A 21,004-nucleotide genomic window follows, 5' to 3' on the forward strand; every position below is an offset into this window, starting at 1 on the left:
TGTCTGTGTCGATGTGAGTATCTGTGTGTGTGTGAGTGTGAATGTGAGTGTGTCTCTGTGTCAATGTGAGTATCTGTGTGTGTGAGTGTGAATGTGAGTGTGTCTCTGTCTGTGTCGATGTGAGTATCTGTGTGTGTGTGAGTGTGAATGTGAGTGTGTCTCTGTCTGTGTCGATGTGAGTATCTGTGTGTGTGAGTGTGTGAATGTGAGTGTGTCTCTGTGTCAATGTGAGTATCTGTGTGTGTGAGTGTGAATGTGAGTGTGTCTCTGTCTGTGTCGATGTGAGTATCTGTGTGTGTGAGTGTGTGAATGTGAGTGTGTCTCTGTGTCAATGTGAGTATCTGTGTGTGTGAGTGTGAATGTGAGTGTGTCTCTCTCTGTGTCGGTGTGAGTATCTGTGTGTGTGTGAGTGTGAATGTGAGTGTGTCTCTGTGTCAATGTGAGTATCTGTGTGTGTGTGAGTGTGAATGTGAGTGTGTCTCTGTCTGTGTCGATGTGAGTATCTGTGTGTGTGAGTGTGAATGTGAGTGTGTCTCTGTCTGTGTCAATGTGAGTATCTGTGGGTGTGAGTGTGAATGTGAGTGTGTCTCTGTCTGTGTTGATGTGAGTATCTGTATGTGTGAGTGTGAATGTGAGTGTGTCTCTGTGTCGATGTGAGTTTCTGTGAGTGTGAGTGTGTGAATGTGAGTGTGTCTCTGTGTCAATGTCAGTATCTGTGTGTGTGAGTGTGAATGTGAGTGTGTCTCTGTCTGTCGGTGTGAGTATCTGTGTTTGTGTGAGTGCGAATGTGAGTGTGTCTCTGTATCAATGTGAGTATCTGTGTGTGTGAGTGTGAATGTGTGTGTGTCTCTGTCTGTCTGTGTCAATGTGAGTATCTGTGTGTGTGAGTGTGAATGTGAGTGTGTCTCTGTCTGTTTCGATGTGAGTATCTGTGTGAGTGAGTGTGAATGTGAGTGTGTCTCTGTCTGTGTCGATGTGAGTATCTGTGTGTGTGAGTGTGAATGTGAGTGTGTCTCTGTCAGTGTCGATGTGAGTATCTGTGTGTGTGAGTGTGAATGTGAGTGTGTCTCTGTCTGTGTCAATGTGAGTATCTGTGTGTGTGAGTGTGAATGTTAGTGTGTCTCTGTGTCGGTGTGAGTATCTGTGTGTGTGAGTGTGAATGTGAGTGTGTCTCTGTCTGTGTCAATGTGAGTATCTGTGTGTGTGTGAGTGTGAATGTGAGTGCGTCTCTGTCTGTCTGTGTCGATGTGAGTATCTGTGTGTGAGTGTGAATGTGAGTGTGTCTCTGTCTGTGTCAATGTGAGTATCTGTGTGTGTGAGTGTGAATGTGAGTTTGTCTCTGTCTGTGTGGATGTGAGTATCTGTGTGTGTGAGTGTGAATGTGACTGTGTCTCTGTCTGTGCCAATGTGAGTATCTGTGTGTGTGAGTGTGAATGTGAGTGTGTCTCTGTCTGTCTGTGTCAATGTGAGTATCTGTGTGTGTGAGTGTGAATGTGAGTGTGTCTCTGTCTGTGTCGATGTGAGTATCTGTGTGTGTGTGAGTGTGAATGTGAGTGTGTCTCTGTCTGTGTCGGTGTGAGTATCTGTGTGTGTGTGTGAATGTGGGTGTGTCTCTGTCTGTGTCGGTGTGAGTATCCGTGTGTGTGAGTGTGAATGTGAGTGTGTCTCTGTCTGTCTGTGTCAATGTGAGTGTCTGTGTGTGTGAGTGTGAATGTGAGTGTGTCTCTGTCTGTGTCAATGTGAGTATCAGTGTGTGTGAGTGTGAATGTGAGTGTGTCTCTGTCTGTCTGTGTCAATGTGAGTATCTGTGTGTGTGAGTGTGAATGTGAGTGTGTCTCTGTCTGTGTCGGTGTGAGTATCTGTGTGTGTGAGTGTGAATGTGAGTGTGTCTCTGTCTGTCTGTGTCAATGTGAGTATCTGTGTGTGTGAGTGTGAATGTGAGTGTGTCTCTGTCTGTGTCGATGTGAGTATCTGTGTGTGTGAGTGTGAATGTGAGTGTGTCTCTGTCTGTGTTGATGTGAGTATCTGTGTGTGTGAGTGTGAATGTGAGTGTGTCTCTGTCTGTCTGTGTCGGTGTGAGTATCTGTGTGTGTGTGAGTGTGAATGTGAGAGTGTCTCTGTGTCAATGTGAGTATCTGTGTGTGTGAGTGTGAATGTGAGTGTGTCTCTGTCTGTGTCAATGTGAGTATCTGTGTGTGTGAGTGTGAATGTGAGTGTGTCTCTGTCTGTGCCAATGTGAGTATCTGTGTGTGTGAGTGTGAATGTGAGTGTGTCTCTGTCTGTCTGTGTCAATGTGAGTATCTGTGTGTGTGTGTGTGAATGTGAGTGTGTCTCTGTCTGTGTCGATGTGAGTATCTGTGTGTGTGAGTGTGAATGTGAGTGTGTCTCTGTCTGTGTTGATGTGAGTATCTGTGTGTGTGAGTGTGAATGTGAGTGTGTCTCTGTCTGTCTGTGTCGGTGTGAGTATCTGTGTGTGTGTGAGTGTGAATGTGAGTGTGTCTCTGTGTCAATGTGAGTATCTGTGTGTGTGAGTGTGAATGTGAGTGTGTCTCTGTCTGTGTCGATGTGGGTATCTGTGTGTGTGAGTGTGAATGTGAGTGTGTCTCTGTCTGTGTCAATGTGAGTATCTGTGTGTGTGAGTGTGAATGTGAGTGTGTCTCTGTCTGTGTTGATGTGAGTATCTGTGTGTGTGAGTGTGAATGTGAGTGTGTCTCTGTGTCGATGTGAGTATCTGTGTGTGTGAGTGTGTGAATGTGAGTGTGTCTCTGTCTGTGTCGATGTGAGTATCTGTGTGTGTGTGAGTGTGAATGTGAGTGTGTCTCTGTGTCGGTGAGAGTATCTGTGTGTGTGAGTGTGAATGTGAGTGTGTCTCTGTCTGTGTCAATGTGAGTATCTGTGTGTGTGTGAGTGTGAATGTGAGTGCGTCTCTGTCTGTCTGTGTCGATGTGAGTATCTGTGTGTGAGTGTGAATGTGAGTGTGTCTCTGTGTCAATGTGAGTATCTGTGTGTGTGAGTGTGAATGTGAGTGTGTCTCTGTCTGTGTCAATGTGAGTATCTGTGTGTGTGAGTGTGAATGTGAGTGTGTCTCTGTCTGTGCCAATGTGAGTATCTGTGTGTGTGAGTGTGAATGTGAGTGTGTCTCTGTCTGTCTGTGTCAATGTGAGTATCTGTGTGTGTGAGTGTTAATGTGAGTGTGTCTCTGTCTGTGTCGATGTGAGTATCTGTGTGTGTGTGAGTGTGAATGTGAGTGTGTCTCTGTCTGTGTCGGTGTGAGTATCTGTGTGTGAGTGTGAATGTGGGTGTGTCTCTGTCTGTGTCGGTGTGAGTATCCGTGTGTGTGAGTGTGAATGTGAGTGTGTCTCTGTCTGTCTGTGTCAATGTGAGTGTCTGTGTGTGTGAGTGTGAATGTGAGTGTGTCTCTGTCTGTGTCAATGTGAGTATCTGTGTGTGTGAGTGTGAATGTGAGTGTGTCTCTGTCTGTCTGTGTCAATGTGAGTATCTGTGTGGGTGTGAGTGTGAATGTGAGTGGGTCTCTGTCTGTGTCAGTGTGAGTATCTGTGTGTGTGAGTCTGAATGTGAGTGTGTCTCTGTGTCGGTGTGAGTATCTGTGTGTGTGAGTGTGAATGTGAGTGTGTCTCTGTCTGTGTCGGTGTGAGTATCTGTGTGTGTGAGTGTGAATGTGAGTGTGTCTCTGTCTGTCTGTGTCAATGTGAGTATCTGTGTGTGTGAGTGTGAACGTGAGTGTCTCTGTCTGTGTCAATGTGAGTATCTGTGTGTGTGTGAGTGTGAATGTGAGTGTGTGTCTGTCTGTGTCGGTGTGAGTATCTGTGTGTGTGAGTGTGAATGTGAGTGTGTCTCTGTCTGTGTCAATGTGAGTATCTGTGTGTGTGAGTGTGAATGTGAGTGTGTCTCTGTGTCAATGTGAGTATCTGTGTGTGTGTGAGTGTGAATGTGAGTGTGTCTCTGTCTGTGTCGGTGTGAGTATCTGTGTGTGTGAGTGTGATGTGAGTGTGTCTCTGTGTGTGTCGATGTGAGTATCTGTGTGTGTGTGAGTGTGATGTGTGTGTCTCTGTCTGTGTCGATGTGAGTATCTGTGTGTGTGTGAGTGTGAATGTGAGTGTGTCTCTGTCTGTGTCGGTGTGAGTATCTGTGTGTGTGAGTGTGAATGTGAGTGTGTCTCTGTGTGTGTGTGAGTGTGAATGTGAGTGTGTCTCTGTCTGTGTCGATGTGAGTATCTGTGAGTGTGAGTGTGAATGTGAGTGTGTCTCTGTCTGTGTCGGTGTGAGTTTCTGTGTGTGTGAGTGTGAATGTGAGTGTGTCTCTGTCTGTGTCAATGTGAGTATCTGTGTGTGTGAGTGTGAATGTGAGTGTGTCTCTGTCTGTCTGTGTCAACGTGAGTATCTGTGTGGGTGTGAGTGTGAATGTGAGTGGGTCTCTGTCTGTGTCAGTGTGTGTATCTGTGTGAGTGTGAGTCTGAATGTGAGTGTGTCTCTGTGTCGGTGTGAGTATCTGTGTGTGTGAGTGTGAATGTGAGTGTGTCTCTGTCTGTGTCGATGTGAGTATCTGTGTGTGTGTGAGTGTGAATGTGAGTGTGTTTCTGTGTCGGTGTGAGTATCTGTGTGTGTGAGTGTGAATTTGAGTGTGTCTCTGTCTGTGCCAATGTGAGTATCTGTGTGTGTGTGAGTGTGAATGTGAGTGTGTCTCGGTCTGTCTGTGTCGATGTGAGTATCTGTGTGTGAGTGTGAATGTGAGTGTGTCTCTGTGTCAATGTGAGTATCTGTGTGTGTGAGTGTGAATGTGAGTGTGTCTCTGTCTGTGTCGATGTGAGTATCTGTGTGTTTGTGAGTGTGAATGTGAGTGTGTCTCTGTGTCGATGTGAGTATCTGTGTGTGTGAGTGTGAATGTGAGTGTGTCTCTGTCTGTGTCGGTGTGAGTATCTGTGTGTGTGAGTGTGAATGTGAGTGTGTCTCTGTCTGTGTCGATGTGAGTATCTGTGTGTGTGTGAGTGTGAATGTGAGTGTGTCTCTGTCTGTGTCGATGATAGTGTCTGTGTGTGTGAGTGTGTGAATGTGAGTGTGCCTCTGTGTCAATGTGAGTATCTGTGTGTGTGAGTGTGAATGTGAGTGTGTCTCTGTCTGTGTCGATGTGAGTATCTATGTGAGTGAGTGTGTGAATGTGAGTGTGTCTCTATGTCAATGTGAGTATCTGTGTGTGTGTGAGTGTGAATGTGAGTGTGTCTCTGTCTGTGTCTGTGTGAGTATCTGTGTGTGTGTGAGTGTGAATGTGAATATGTCTCTGTGTCAATGTGAGTATCTGTGTGTGTGAGTCTGAATATGAGTGTGTCTCTGTCTGTGTCGATGTGGGTATCTGTGTGTGTGAGTGTGAATGTGAGTGTGTCTCTGTCTGTGTCAATGTGAGTATCTGTGTGTGTGAGTGTGAATGTGAGTGTGTCTCTGTCTGTGTTGATGTGAGTATTTGAGTGTGTGAGTGTGTCTCTGTGTCGATGTGAGTATCTGTGTGTGTGAGTGTGTGAATGTGAGTGTGTCTCTGTCTGTGTCGATGTGAGTATCTGTGTGTGTGTGAGTGTGAATGTGAGTGTGTCTCTGTGTCGGTGTGAATATCTGTGAGTGTGAGTGTGAATGTGAGTGTGTCTCTGTCTGTGTCAATGTGAGTATCTGTGTGTGTGTGAGTGTAAATGTGAGTGTGTCTCTGTCTGTCTGTGTCGATGTGAGTATCTGTGTGTGAGTGTGAATGTGAGTGTGTCTCTGTGTCGATGTGAGTATCTGTGTGTGTGAGTGTGAATGTGAGTGTGTCTCTGTCTGTGTCGATGTGAGTATCTGTGTGTGTGTGAGTGTGAATGTGAGTGTGTCTCTGTCTGTGTCGATGTGAGTATCTGTGTGTGTGAGTGTGTGAATGTGAGTGTGTCTCTGTGTCAATGTGAGTATCTGTGTGTGTGAGTGTGAATGTGAGTGTGTCTCTGTGTCGATGTGAGTATCTGTGTGTGTGAGTGTGAATGTGAGTGTGTCTCTGTCTGTGTCGGTGTGAGTATCTGTGTGTGAGTGTGAATGTGAGTGTGTCTCTGTCTGTGTCGATGTGAGTATCTGTGTGTGTGTGAGTGTGAATGTGAGTGTGTCTCTGCCTGTGTCGATGTTAGTGTCTGTGTGTGTGAGTGTGTGAATGTGAGTGTGCCTCTGTGTCAATGTGAGTATCTGTGTGTGTGAGTGTGAATGTGAGTGTGTCTCTGTCTGTGTCGATGTGAGTATCTATGTGAGTGAGTGTGTGAATGTGAGTGTGTCTCTATGTCAATGTGAGTATCTGTGTGTGTGAGTGTGAATGTGAGTGTGTCTCTGTCTGTGTCGATGTGAGTATCTGTGTGTGTGTGAGTGTGAATGTGAGTGTGTCTCTGTGTCAATGTGAGTATCTGTGTGTGTGAGTGTGAATGTGAGTGTGTCTCTGTCTGTGTCGATGTGAGTATCTGTGTGTGTGAGTGTGTGAATGTGAGTGTGTCTCTGTGTCAATGTGAGTATCTGTGTGTGTGAGTGTGAATGTGAGTATGTCTCTGTCTGTGTCGATGTGAGTATCTGTGTGTGTGAGTGTGTGAATGTGAGTGTGTCTCTGTGTCAATGTGAGTATCTGTGTGTGTGAGTGTGAATGTGAGTGTGTCTCTGTCTGTCTGTGTCGATGTGAGTATCTGTGTGTGAGTGTGAATGTGAGTGTGTCTCTGTGTCGATGTGAGTATCTGTGTGTGAGTGTGAATGTGAGTGTGTCTCTGTGTCGATGTGAGTATCTGTGTGTGTGAGTGTGAATGTGAGTGTGTCTCTGTCTGTGTCGATGTGAGTATCTGTGTGTGTGTGAGTGTGAATGTGAGTGTGTCTCTGTGTCAATGTGAGTATCTGTGTGTGTGAGTGTGAATGTGGTTGTGTCTCTGTCTGTGTCGATGTGAGTATCTGTGTGTGTGTGAGTGTGAATGTGAGTGTGTCTCTGTCTGTGTCGATGTGAGTATCTGTGTGTGTGAGTGTGTGAATGTGAGTGTGTCTCTGTGTCAATGTGAGTATCTGTGTGTGTGAGTGTGAATGTGAGTATGTCTCTGTCTGTGTCGATGTGAGTATCTGTGTGTGTGAGTGTGTGAATGTGAGTGTGTCTCTGTGTCAATGTGAGTATCTGTGTGTGTGAGTGTGAATGTGAGTGTGTCTCTCTCTGTGTCGGTGTGAGTATCTGTGTGTGTGTGAGTGTGAATGTGAGTGTGTCTCTGTGTCAATGTGAGTATCTGTGTGTGTGTGAGTGTGAATGTGAGTGTGTCTCTGTCTGTGTCGATGTGAGTATCTGTGTGTGTGAGTGTGAATGTGAGTGTGTCTCTGTCTGTGTCAATGTGAGTATCTGTGTGTGTGAGTGTGAATGTGAGTGTGTCTCTGTCTGTGTTGATGTGAGTATCTGTATGTGTGAGTGTGAATGTGAGTGTGTCTCTGTGTCGATGTGAGTTTCTGTGAGTGTGAGTGTGTGAATGTGAGTGTGTCTCTGTGTCAATGTGAGTATCTGTGTGTGTGAGTGTGAATGTGAGTGTGTCTCTGTCTGTGTCGGTGTGAGTATCTGTGTTTGTGTGAGTGTGAATGTGAGTGTGTCTCTGTATCAATGTGAGTATCTGTGTGTGTGAGTGTGAATGTGTGTGTGTCTCTGTCTGTCTGTGTCAATGTGAGTATCTGTGTGTGTGAGTGTGAATGTGAGTGTGTCTCTGTCTGTTTCGATGTGAGTATCTGTGTGAGTGAGTGTGAATGTGAGTGTGTCTCTGTCTGTGTCGATGTGAGTATCTGTGTGTGTGAGTGTGAATGTGAGTGTGTCTCTGTGTCAATGTGAGTATCTGTGTGTGTGTGAGTGTGAATGTGAGTGTGTCTCTGTCTGTGTCGGTGTGAGTATCTGTGTGTGTGAGTGTGATGTGAGTGTGTCTCTGTGTGTGTCGATGTGAGTATCTGTGTGTGTGTGAGTGTGATGTGTGTGTCTCTGTCTGTGTCGATGTGAGTATCTGTGTGTGTGTGAGTGTGAATGTGAGTGTGTCTCTGTCTGTGTCGGTGTGAGTATCTGTGTGTGTGAGTGTGAATGTGAGTGTGTCTCTGTGTGTGTGTGAGTGTGAATGTGAGTGTGTCTCTGTCTGTGTCGATGTGAGTATCTGTGAGTGTGAGTGTGAATGTGAGTGTGTCTCTGTCTGTGTCGGTGTGAGTTTCTGTGTGTGTGAGTGTGAATGTGAGTGTGTCTCTGTCTGTGTCAATGTGAGTATCTGTGTGTGTGAGTGTGAATGTGAGTGTGTCTCTGTCTGTCTGTGTCAACGTGAGTATCTGTGTGGGTGTGAGTGTGAATGTGAGTGGGTCTCTGTCTGTGTCAGTGTGTGTATCTGTGTGAGTGTGAGTCTGAATGTGAGTGTGTCTCTGTGTCGGTGTGAGTATCTGTGTGTGTGAGTGTGAATGTGAGTGTGTCTCTGTCTGTGTCGATGTGAGTATCTGTGTGTGTGTGAGTGTGAATGTGAGTGTGTTTCTGTGTCGGTGTGAGTATCTGTGTGTGTGAGTGTGAATTTGAGTGTGTCTCTGTCTGTGCCAATGTGAGTATCTGTGTGTGTGTGAGTGTGAATGTGAGTGTGTCTCGGTCTGTCTGTGTCGATGTGAGTATCTGTGTGTGAGTGTGAATGTGAGTGTGTCTCTGTGTCAATGTGAGTATCTGTGTGTGTGAGTGTGAATGTGAGTGTGTCTCTGTCTGTGTCGATGTGAGTATCTGTGTGTTTGTGAGTGTGAATGTGAGTGTGTCTCTGTGTCGATGTGAGTATCTGTGTGTGTGAGTGTGAATGTGAGTGTGTCTCTGTCTGTGTCGGTGTGAGTATCTGTGTGTGTGAGTGTGAATGTGAGTGTGTCTCTGTCTGTGTCGATGTGAGTATCTGTGTGTGTGTGAGTGTGAATGTGAGTGTGTCTCTGTCTGTGTCGATGATAGTGTCTGTGTGTGTGAGTGTGTGAATGTGAGTGTGCCTCTGTGTCAATGTGAGTATCTGTGTGTGTGAGTGTGAATGTGAGTGTGTCTCTGTCTGTGTCGATGTGAGTATCTATGTGAGTGAGTGTGTGAATGTGAGTGTGTCTCTATGTCAATGTGAGTATCTGTGTGTGTGTGAGTGTGAATGTGAGTGTGTCTCTGTCTGTGTCTGTGTGAGTATCTGTGTGTGTGTGAGTGTGAATGTGAATATGTCTCTGTGTCAATGTGAGTATCTGTGTGTGTGAGTCTGAATATGAGTGTGTCTCTGTCTGTGTCGATGTGGGTATCTGTGTGTGTGAGTGTGAATGTGAGTGTGTCTCTGTCTGTGTCAATGTGAGTATCTGTGTGTGTGAGTGTGAATGTGAGTGTGTCTCTGTCTGTGTTGATGTGAGTATTTGAGTGTGTGAGTGTGTCTCTGTGTCGATGTGAGTATCTGTGTGTGTGAGTGTGTGAATGTGAGTGTGTCTCTGTCTGTGTCGATGTGAGTATCTGTGTGTGTGTGAGTGTGAATGTGAGTGTGTCTCTGTGTCGGTGTGAATATCTGTGAGTGTGAGTGTGAATGTGAGTGTGTCTCTGTCTGTGTCAATGTGAGTATCTGTGTGTGTGTGAGTGTAAATGTGAGTGTGTCTCTGTCTGTCTGTGTCGATGTGAGTATCTGTGTGTGAGTGTGAATGTGAGTGTGTCTCTGTGTCGATGTGAGTATCTGTGTGTGTGAGTGTGAATGTGAGTGTGTCTCTGTCTGTGTCGATGTGAGTATCTGTGTGTGTGTGAGTGTGAATGTGAGTGTGTCTCTGTCTGTGTCGATGTGAGTATCTGTGTGTGTGAGTGTGTGAATGTGAGTGTGTCTCTGTGTCAATGTGAGTATCTGTGTGTGTGAGTGTGAATGTGAGTGTGTCTCTGTGTCGATGTGAGTATCTGTGTGTGTGAGTGTGAATGTGAGTGTGTCTCTGTCTGTGTCGGTGTGAGTATCTGTGTGTGAGTGTGAATGTGAGTGTGTCTCTGTCTGTGTCGATGTGAGTATCTGTGTGTGTGTGAGTGTGAATGTGAGTGTGTCTCTGCCTGTGTCGATGTTAGTGTCTGTGTGTGTGAGTGTGTGAATGTGAGTGTGCCTCTGTGTCAATGTGAGTATCTGTGTGTGTGAGTGTGAATGTGAGTGTGTCTCTGTCTGTGTCGATGTGAGTATCTATGTGAGTGAGTGTGTGAATGTGAGTGTGTCTCTATGTCAATGTGAGTATCTGTGTGTGTGAGTGTGAATGTGAGTGTGTCTCTGTCTGTGTCGATGTGAGTATCTGTGTGTGTGTGAGTGTGAATGTGAGTGTGTCTCTGTGTCAATGTGAGTATCTGTGTGTGTGAGTGTGAATGTGAGTGTGTCTCTGTCTGTGTCGATGTGAGTATCTGTGTGTGTGAGTGTGTGAATGTGAGTGTGTCTCTGTGTCAATGTGAGTATCTGTGTGTGTGAGTGTGAATGTGAGTATGTCTCTGTCTGTGTCGATGTGAGTATCTGTGTGTGTGAGTGTGTGAATGTGAGTGTGTCTCTGTGTCAATGTGAGTATCTGTGTGTGTGAGTGTGAATGTGAGTGTGTCTCTGTCTGTCTGTGTCGATGTGAGTATCTGTGTGTGAGTGTGAATGTGAGTGTGTCTCTGTGTCGATGTGAGTATCTGTGTGTGAGTGTGAATGTGAGTGTGTCTCTGTGTCGATGTGAGTATCTGTGTGTGTGAGTGTGAATGTGAGTGTGTCTCTGTCTGTGTCGATGTGAGTATCTGTGTGTGTGTGAGTGTGAATGTGAGTGTGTCTCTGTGTCAATGTGAGTATCTGTGTGTGTGAGTGTGAATGTGGTTGTGTCTCTGTCTGTGTCGATGTGAGTATCTGTGTGTGTGTGAGTGTGAATGTGAGTGTGTCTCTGTCTGTGTCGATGTGAGTATCTGTGTGTGTGAGTGTGTGAATGTGAGTGTGTCTCTGTGTCAATGTGAGTATCTGTGTGTGTGAGTGTGAATGTGAGTATGTCTCTGTCTGTGTCGATGTGAGTATCTGTGTGTGTGAGTGTGTGAATGTGAGTGTGTCTCTGTGTCAATGTGAGTATCTGTGTGTGTGAGTGTGAATGTGAGTGTGTCTCTCTCTGTGTCGGTGTGAGTATCTGTGTGTGTGTGAGTGTGAATGTGAGTGTGTCTCTGTGTCAATGTGAGTATCTGTGTGTGTGTGAGTGTGAATGTGAGTGTGTCTCTGTCTGTGTCGATGTGAGTATCTGTGTGTGTGAGTGTGAATGTGAGTGTGTCTCTGTCTGTGTCAATGTGAGTATCTGTGTGTGTGAGTGTGAATGTGAGTGTGTCTCTGTCTGTGTTGATGTGAGTATCTGTATGTGTGAGTGTGAATGTGAGTGTGTCTCTGTGTCGATGTGAGTTTCTGTGAGTGTGAGTGTGTGAATGTGAGTGTGTCTCTGTGTCAATGTGAGTATCTGTGTGTGTGAGTGTGAATGTGAGTGTGTCTCTGTCTGTGTCGGTGTGAGTATCTGTGTTTGTGTGAGTGTGAATGTGAGTGTGTCTCTGTATCAATGTGAGTATCTGTGTGTGTGAGTGTGAATGTGTGTGTGTCTCTGTCTGTCTGTGTCAATGTGAGTATCTGTGTGTGTGAGTGTGAATGTGAGTGTGTCTCTGTCTGTTTCGATGTGAGTATCTGTGTGAGTGAGTGTGAATGTGAGTGTGTCTCTGTCTGTGTCGATGTGAGTATCTGTGTGTGTGAGTGTGAATGTGAGTGTGTCTCTGTGTCAACGTGAGTATCTGTGTGTGTGAGTGTGAATGTTAGTGTGTCTCTGTGTCGGTGTGAGTATCTGTGTGTGTGAGTGTGAATGTGAGTGTGTCTCTGTCTGTGTCAATGTGAGTATCTGTGTGTGTGTGAGTGTGAATGTGAGTGCGTCTCTGTCTGTCTGTGTCGATGTGAGTATCTGTGTGTGAGTGTGAATGTGAGTGTGTCTCTGTCTGTGTCAATGTGAGTATCTGTGTGTGTGAGTGTGAATGTGAGTGTGTCTCTATCTGTGTCGATGTGAGTATCTGTGTGTGTGAGTGTGAATGTGAGTGTGTCTCTGTCTGTGCCAATGTGAGTATCTGTGTGTGTGAGTGTGAATGTGAGTGTGTCTCTGTCTGTGTCGATGTGAGTATCTGTGTGTGTGTGAGTGTGATTGTGAGTGTGTCTCTGTCTGTGTCGGTGTGAGTATCTGTGTGTGAGTGTGAATGTGGGTGTGTCTCTGTCTGTGTCGGTGTGAGTATCCGTGTGTGTGAGTGTGAATGTGAGTGTGTCTCTGTCTGTCTGTGTCAATGTGAGTGTCTGTGTGTGTGAGTGTGAATGTGAGTGTGTCTCTGTCTGTGTCAATGTGAGTATCTGTGTGTGTGAGTGTGAATGTGAGTGTGTCTCTGTCTGTCTGTGTCAATGTGAGTATCTGTGTGTGTGAGTGTGAATGTGAGTGTGTCTCTGTCTGTGTCGGTGTGAGTATCTGTGTGTGTGAGTGTGAATGTGAGTGTGTCTGTGTCTGTGTCGATGTGAGTATCTGTTTGTTTGTGAGTGTGAATGTGAGTGTGTCTCTGTGTCGATGTGAGTATCTGTGTGTGTGAGTGTGAATGTGAGTGTGTCTCTGTCTGTGTCGGTGTGAGTATCTGTGTGTGTGAGTGTGAATGTGAGTGTGTCTCTGTCTGTGTCGATGTGAGTATCTGTGTGTGTGTGAGTGTGAATGTGAGTGTGTCTCTGTCTGTGTCGATGTTAGTGTCTGTGTGTGTGAGTGTGTGAATGTGAGTGTGCCTCTGTGTCAATGTGAGTATCTGTGTGTGTGAGTGTGAATGTGAGTGTGTCTCTGTCTGTGTCGATGTGAGTATCTATGTGAGTGAGTGTGTGAATGTGAGTGTGTCTCTATGTCAATGTGAGTATCTGTGTGTGTGTGAGTGTGAATGTGAGTGTGTCTCTGTCTGTGTCGGTGTGAGTATCTGTGTGTGTGTGAGTGTGAATGTGAATGTGTCTCTGTGTCAATGTGAGTATCTGTGTGTGTGAGTGTGAATATGAGTGTGTCTCTGTCTGTGTCGATGTGGGTATCTGTGCGTGTGAGTGTGAATGTGAGTGTGTCTCTGTCTGTGTCAATGTGAGTATCTGTGTGTGTGAGTGTGAATGTGAGTGTGTCTCTGTCTTTGTTGATGTGAGTATTTGTGTGTGTGAGTGTGAATGTGAGTGTGTCTCTGTGTCGATGTGAGTATCTGTGTGTGTGAGAGTGTGAATGTGAGTGTGTCTCTGTCTGTGTCGATGTGAGTATCTGTGTGTGTGTGAGTGTGAATGTGAGTGTGTCTCTGTGTCGGTGTGAATATCTGTGAGTGTGAGTGTGAATGTGAGTGTGTCTCTGTCTGTGTCAATGTGAGTATCTGTGTGTGTGTGAGTGTGAATGTGAGTGTGTCTCTGTCTGTCTGTGTCGATGTGAGTATCTGTGTGTGAGTGTGAATGTGAGTGTGTCTCTGTCTGTGTCGATGTGAGTATCTGTGTGTTTGTGAGTGTGAATGTGAGTGTGTCTCTGTGTCGATGTGAGTATCTGTGTGTGTGAGTGTGAATGTGAGTGTGTCTCTGTCTGTGTCGGTGTGAGTATCTGTGTGTGTGAGTGTGAATGTGAGTGTGTCTCTGTCTGTGTCGATGTGAGTATCTGTGTGTGTGTGAGTGTGAATGTGAGTGTGTCTCTGTCTGTGTCGATGATAGTGTCTGTGTGTGTGAGTGTGTGAATGTGAGTGTGCCTCTGTGTCAATGTGAGTATCTGTGTGTGTGAGTGTGAATGTGAGTGTGTCTCTGTCTGTGTCGATGTGAGTATCTATGTGAGTGAGTGTGTGAATGTGAGTGTGTCTCTATGTCAATGTGAGTATCTGTGTGTGTGTGAGTGTGAATGTGAGTGTGTCTCTGTCTGTGTTGATGTGAGTATCTGTGTGTGTGTGAGTGTGAATGTGAATGTGTCTCTGTGTCAATGTGAGTATCTGTGTGTGTGAGTCTGAATATGAGTGTGTCTCTGTCTGTGTCGATGTGGGTATCTGTGTGTGTGAGTGTGAATGTGAGTGTGTCTCTGTCTGTGTCAATGTGAGTATCTGTGTGTGTGAGTGTGAATGTGAGTGTGTCTCTGTCTGTGTTGATGTGAGTATTTGAGTGTGTGAGTGTGTCTCTGTGTCGATGTGAGTATCTGTGTGTGTGAGTGTGTGAATGTGAGTGTGTCTCTGTCTGTGTCGATGTGAGTATCTGTGTGTGTGTGAGTGTGAATGTGAGTGTGTCTCTGTGTCGGTGTGAATATCTGTGAGTGTGAGTGTGAATGTGAGTGTGTCTCTGTCTGTGTCAATGTGAGTATCTGTGTGTGTGTGAGTGTAAATGTGAGTGTGTCTCTGTCTGTCTGTGTCGATGTGAGTATCTGTGTGTGAGTGTGAATGTGAGTGTGTCTCTGTGTCGATGTGAGTATCTGTGTGTGTGAGTGTGAATGTGAGTGTGTCTCTGTCTGTGTCGATGTGAGTATCTGTGTGTGTGTGAGTGTGAATGTGAGTGTGTCTCTGTCTGTGTCGATGTGAGTATCTGTGTGTGTGAGTGTGTGAATGTGAGTGTGTCTCTGTGTCAATGTGAGTATCTGTGTGTGTGAGTGTGAATGTGAGTGTGTCTCTGTGTCGATGTGAGTATCTGTGTGTGTGAGTGTGAATGTGAGTGTGTCTCTGTCTGTGTCGGTGTGAGTATCTGTGTGTGAGTGTGAATGTGAGTGTGTCTCTGTCTGTGTCGATGTGAGTATCTGTGTGTGTGTGAGTGTGAATGTGAGTGTGTCTCTGCCTGTGTCGATGTTAGTGTCTGTGTGTGTGAGTGTGTGAATGTGAGTGTGCCTCTGTGTCAATGTGAGTATCTGTGTGTGTGAGTGTGAATGTGAGTGTGTCTCTGTCTGTGTCGATGTGAGTATCTATGTGAGTGAGTGTGTGAATGTGAGTGTGTCTCTATGTCAATGTGAGTATCTGTGTGTGTGAGTGTGAATGTGAGTGTGTCTCTGTCTGTGTCGATGTGAGTATCTGTGTGTGTGTGAGTGTGAATGTGAGTGTGTCTCTGTGTCAATGTGAGTATCTGTGTGTGTGAGTGTGAATGTGAGTGTGTCTCTGTCTGTGTCGATGTGACTATCTGTGTGTGTGTGAGTGTGAATGTGAGTGTGTCTCTGTCTGTGTCGATGTGAGTATCTGTGTGTGTGAGTGTGTGAATGTGAGTGTGTCTCTGTGTCAATGTGAGTATCTGTGTGTGTGAGTGTGAATGTGAGTATGTCTCTGTCTGTGTCGATGTGAGTATCTGTGTGTGTGAGTGTGTGAATGTGAGTGTGTCTCTGTGTCAATGTGAGTATCTGTGTGTGTGAGTGTGAATGTGAGTGTGTCTCTGTCTGTCTGTGTCGATGTGAGTATCTGTGTGTGAGTGTGAATGTGAGTGTGTCTCTGTGTCGATGTGAGTATCTGTGTGTGAGTGTGAATGTGAGTGTGTCTCTGTGTCGATGTGAGTATCTGTGTGTGTGAGTGTGAATGTGAGTGTGTCTCTGTCTGTGTCGATGTGAGTATCTGTGTGTGTGTGAGTGTGAATGTGAGTGTGTCTCTGTGTCAATGTGAGTATCTGTGTGTGTGAGTGTGAATGTGGGTGTGTCTCTGTCTGTGTCGATGTGAGTATCTGTGTGTGTGTGAGTGTGAATGTGAGTGTGTCTCTGTCTGTGTCGATGTGAGTATCTGTGTGTGTGAGTGTGTGAATGCGAGTGTGTCTCTGTGTCAATGTGAGTATCTGTGTGTGTGAGTGTGAATGTGAGTATGTCTCTGTCTGTGTCGATGTGAGTATCTGTGTGTGTGAGTGTGTGAATGTGAGTGTGTCTCTGTGTCAATGTGAGTATCTGTGTGTGTGAGTGTGAATGTGAGTGTGTCTCTCTCTGTGTCGGTGTGAGTATCTGTGTGTGTGTGAGTGTGAATGTGAGTGTGTCTCTGTGTCAATGTGAGTATCTGTGTGTGTGTGAGTGTGAATGTGAGTGTGTCTCTGTCTGTGTCGATGTGAGTATCTGTGTGTGTGAGTGTGAATGTGAGTGTGTCTCTGTCTGTGTCAATGTGAGTATCTGTGTGTGTGAGTGTGAATGTGAGTGTGTCTCTGTCTGTGTTGATGTGAGTATCTGTATGTGTGAGTGTGAATGTGAGTGTGTCTCTGTGTCGATGTGAGTTTCTGTGAGTGTGAGTGTGTGAATGTGAGTGTGTCTCTGTGTCAATGTGAGTATCTGTGTGTGTGAGTGTGAATGTGAGTGTGTCTCTGTCTGTGTCGGTGTGAGTATCTGTGTTTGTGTGAGTGTGAATGTGAGTGTGTCTCTGTATCAATGTGAGTATCTGTGTGTGTGAGTGTGAATGTGTGTGTGTCTCTGTCTGTCTGTGTCAATGTGAGTATCTGTGTGTGTGAGTGTGAATGTGAGTGTGTCTCTGTCTGTTTCGATGTGAGTATCTGTGTGAGTGAGTGTGAATGTGAGTGTGTCTCTGTCTGTGTCGATGTGAGTATCTGTGTGTGTGAGTGTGAATGTGAGTGTGTCTCTGTGTCAACGTGAGTATCTGTGTGTGTGAGTGTGGATGTTAGTGTGTCTCTGTGTCGGTGTGAGTATCTGTGTGTGTGAGTGTGAATGTGAGTGTGTCTCTGTCTGTGTCAATGTGAGTATCTGTGTGTGTGTGAGTGTGAATGTGAGTGCGTCTCTGTCTGTCTGTGTCGATGTGAGTATCTGTGTGTGAGTGTGAATGTGAGTGTGTCTCTGTCTGTGTCAATGTGAGTATCTGTGTGTGTGAGTGTGAATGTGAGTGTGTCTCTATCTGTGTCGATGTGAGTATCTGTGTGTGTGAGTGTGAATGTGAGTGTGTCTCTGTCTGTGCCAATGTGAGTATCTGTGTGTGTGAGTGTGAATGTGAGTGTGTCTCTGTCTGTCTGTGTCAATGTGAGTATCTGTGTGTGTGAGTGTGAATGTGAGTGTGTCTCTGTCTGTGTCGATGTGAGTATCTGTGTGTGTGTGAGTGTGATTGTGAGTGTGTCTCTGTCTGTGTCGGTGTGAGTATCTGTGTGTGAGTGTGAATGTGGGTGTGTCTCTGTCTGTGTCGGTGTGAGTATCCGTGTGTGTGAGTGCGAATGTGAGTGTGTCTCTGTCTGTCTGTGTCAATGTGAGTGTCTGTGTGTGTGAGTGTGAATGTGAGTGTGTCTCTGTCTGTGTCAATGTGAGTATCTGTGTGTGTGAGTGTGAATGTGAGTGTGTCTCTGTCTGTCTGTGTCAATGTGAGTATCTGTGTGTGTGAGTGTCAATGTGAGTGTGTCTCTGTCTGTGTCGGTGTGAGTATCTGTGTGTGTGAGTGCGAATGTGAGTGTGTCTGTGTCTGTGTCGATGTGAGTATCTGTTTGTTTGTGAGTGTGAATGTGAGTGTGTCTCTGTGTCGATGTGAGTATCTGTGTGTGTGAGTGTGAATGTGAGTGTGTCTCTGTCTGTGTCGGTGTGAGTATCTGTGTGTGTGAGTGTGAATGTGAGTGTGTCTCTGTCTGTGTCGATGTGAGTATCTGTGTGTGTGTGAGTGTGAATGTGAGTGTGTCTCTGTCTGTGTCGATGTTAGTGTCTGTGTGTGTGAGTGTGTGAATGTGAGTGGGCCTCTGTGTCAATGTGAGTATCTGTGTGTGTGAGTGTGAATGTGAGTGTGTCTCTGTCTGTGTCGATGTGAGTATCTATGTGAGTGAGTGTGTGAATGTGAGTGTGTCTCTATGTCAATGTGAGTATCTGTGTGTGTGTGAGTGTGAATGTGAGTGTGTCTCTGTCTGTGTCGGTGTGAGTATCTGTGTGTGTGTGAGTGTGAATGTGAATGTGTCTCTGTGTCAATGTGAGTATCTGTGTGTGTGAGTGTGAATATGAGTGTGTCTCTGTCTGTGTCGATGTGGGTATCTGTGTGTGTGAGTGTGAATGTGAGTGTGTCTCTGTCTGTGTCAATGTGAGTATCTGTGTGTGTGAGTGTGAATGTGAGTGTGTCTCTGTCTTTGTTGATGTGAGTATTTGTGTGTGTGAGTGTGAATGTGAGTGTGTCTCTGTGTCGATGTGAGTATCTGTGTGTGTGAGAGTGTGAATGTGAGTGTGTCTCTGTCTGTGTCGATGTGAGTATCTGTGTGTGTGTGAGTGTGAATGTGAGTGTGTCTCTGTGTCGGTGTGAATATCTGTGAGTGTGAGTGTGAATGTGAGTGTGTCTCTGTCTGTGTCAATGTGAGTATCTGTGTGTGTGTGAGTGTGAATGTGAGTGTGTCTCTGTCTGTCTGTGTCGATGTGAGTATCTGTGTGTGAGTGTGAATGTGAGTGTGTCTCTGTGTCGATGTGAGTATCTGTGTGTGTGAGTGTGAATGTGAGTGTGTCTCTGTCTGTGTCGATGTGAGTACCTGTGTGTGTGTGAGTGTGAATGTGAGTGTGTCTCTGTGTCAATGTGAGTATCTGTGTGTGTGAGTGTGATTGTGAGTGTGTCTCTGTCTGTGTCAATGTGAGTATCTGTGTGTGTGTGAGTGTGAATGTGAGTGTGTCTCTGTCTGTGTCGATGTGAGTATCTGTGTGTGTGAGTGTGTGAATGTGAGTGTGTCTCTGTGTCAATGTGAGTATCTGTGTGTGTGAGTGTGAATGTGAGTATGTCTCTGTCTGTGTCGATGTGAGTATCTGTGTGTGTGAGTGTGTGAATGTGAGTGTGTCTCTGTGTCAATGTGAGTATCTGTGTGTGTGAGTGTGAATGTGAGTGTGTCTCTCTCTGTGTCGGTGTGAGTATCTGTGTGTATGTGAGTGTGAATGTGAGTGTGTCTCTGTGTCAATGTGAGTATCTGTGTGTGCGTGAGTGTGAATGTGAGTGTGTCTCTGTCTGTGTCGATGTGAGTATCTGTGTGTGTGAGTGTGAATGTGAGTGTGTCTCTGTCTGTGTCAATGTGAGTATCTGTGTGTGTGAGTGTGAATGTGAGTGTGTCTCTGTCTGTGTTGATGTGAGTATCTGTATGTGTGAGTGTGAATGTGAGTGTGTCTCTGTGTCGATGTGAGTTTCTGTGAGTGTGAGTGTGTGAATGTGAGTGTGTCTCTGTGTCAATGTGAGTATCTGTGTGTGTGAGCGTGAATGTGAGTGTGTCTCTGTCTGTGTCGGTGTGAGTATCTGTGTTTGTGTGAGTGTGAATGTGAGTGTGTCTCTGTATCAATGTGAGTATCTGTGTGTGTGAGTGTGAATGTGTGTGTGTCTCTGTCTGTCTGTGTCAATGTGAGTATCTGTGTGTGTGAGTGTGAATGTGAGTGTGTCTCTGTCCGTTTCGATGTGAGTATCTGTGTGAGTGAGTGTGAATGTGAGTGTGTCTCTGTCTGTGTCGATGTGAGTGTCTGTGTGTGTGAGTGTGAATGTGAGTGTGTCTGTGTCAACGTGAGTATCTGTGTGTGTGAGTGTGAATGTTAGTGTGTCTCTGTGTCGGTGTGAGTATCTGTGTGTGTGAGTGTGAATGTGAGTGTGTCTCTGTCTGTGTCAATGTGAGTATCTGTGTGTGTGTGAGTGTGAATGTGAGTGCGTCTCTGTCTGTCTGTGTCGATGTGAGTATCTGTGTGTGAGTGTGAATGTGAGTGTGTCTCTGTGTCAATGTGAGTATCTGTGTGTGTGAGTGTTAATGTGAGTGTGTCTCTGTCTGTGTCGATGTGAGTATCTGTGTGTGTGTGAGTGTGAATGTGAGTGTGTCTCTGTCTGTGTCGGTGTGAGTATCTGTGTGTGAGTGTGAATGTGGGTGTGTCTCTGTCTGTGTCGGTGTGAGTATCCATGTGTGTGAGTGTGAATGTGAGTGTGTCTCTGTCTGTCTGTGTCAATGTGAGTGTCTGTGTGTGTGAGTGTGAATGTGAGTGTGTCTCTGTCTGTGTCAATGTGAGTATCTGTGTGTGTGAGTGTGAATGTGAGTGTGTCTCTGTCTGTCTGTGTCAATGTGAGTATCTGTGTGGGTGTGAGTGTGAATGTGAGTGGGTCTCTGTCTGTGTCAGTGTGAGTATCTGTGTGTGTGTGAGTCTGAATGTGAGTGTGTCTCTGTGTCGGTGTGAGTATCTGTGTGTGTGAGTGTGAATGTGAGTGTGTCTCTGTCTGTGTCGGTGTGAGTATCTGTGTGTGTGAGTGTGAATGTGAGTGTGTCTCTGTCTGTCTGTGTCAATGTGAGTATCTGTGTGTGTGAGTGTGAACGTGAGTGTCTCTGTCTGTGTCAATGTGAGTATCTGTGTGTGTGTGAGTGTGAATGTGAGTGTGTGTCTGTCTGTGTCGGTGTGAGTATCTGTGTGTGTGAGTGTGAATGTGAGTGTGTCTCTGTCTGTGTCAATGTGAGTATCTGTGTGTGTGAGTGTGAATGTGAGTGTGTCTCTGTGTCAATGTGAGTATCTGTGTGTGTGTGAGTGTGAATGTGAGTGTGTCTCTGTCTGTGTCGGTGTGAGTATCTGTGTGTGTGAGTGTGATGTGAGTGTGTCTCTGTGTGTGTCGATGTGAGTATCTGTGTGTGTGTATTTGTGATGTGTGTGTCTCTGTCTGTGTCGATGTGAGTATCTGTGTGTGTGTGAGTGTGAATGTGAGTGTGTCTCTGTCTGTGTCGGTGTGAGTATCTGTGTGTGTGAGTGTGAATGTGAGTGTGTCTCTGTGTGTGTGTGAGTGTGAATGTGAGTGTGTCTCTGTCTGTGTCGATGTGAGTATCTGTGAGTGTGAGTGTGAATGTGAGTGTGTCTCTGTCTGTGTCGGTGTGAGTATCTGTGTGTGTGAGTGTGAATGTGAGTGTGTCTCTGTCTGTGTCAATGTGAGTATCTGTGTGTGTGAGTGTGAATGTGAGTGTGTCTCTGTCTGTCTGTGTCAACGTGAGTATCTGTGTGGGGGTGAGTGTGAATGTGAGTGGGTCTCTGTCTGTGTCAGTGTGAGTATCTGTGTGTGTGTGAGTCTGAATGTGAGTGTGTCTCTGTGTCGGTGTGAGTATCTG

Source organism: Chiloscyllium punctatum, chromosome 28 (genome assembly GCF_047496795.1).
Source record: "Chiloscyllium punctatum isolate Juve2018m chromosome 28, sChiPun1.3, whole genome shotgun sequence".
NCBI classification, from domain to species: domain Eukaryota; kingdom Metazoa; phylum Chordata; class Chondrichthyes; order Orectolobiformes; family Hemiscylliidae; genus Chiloscyllium; species Chiloscyllium punctatum.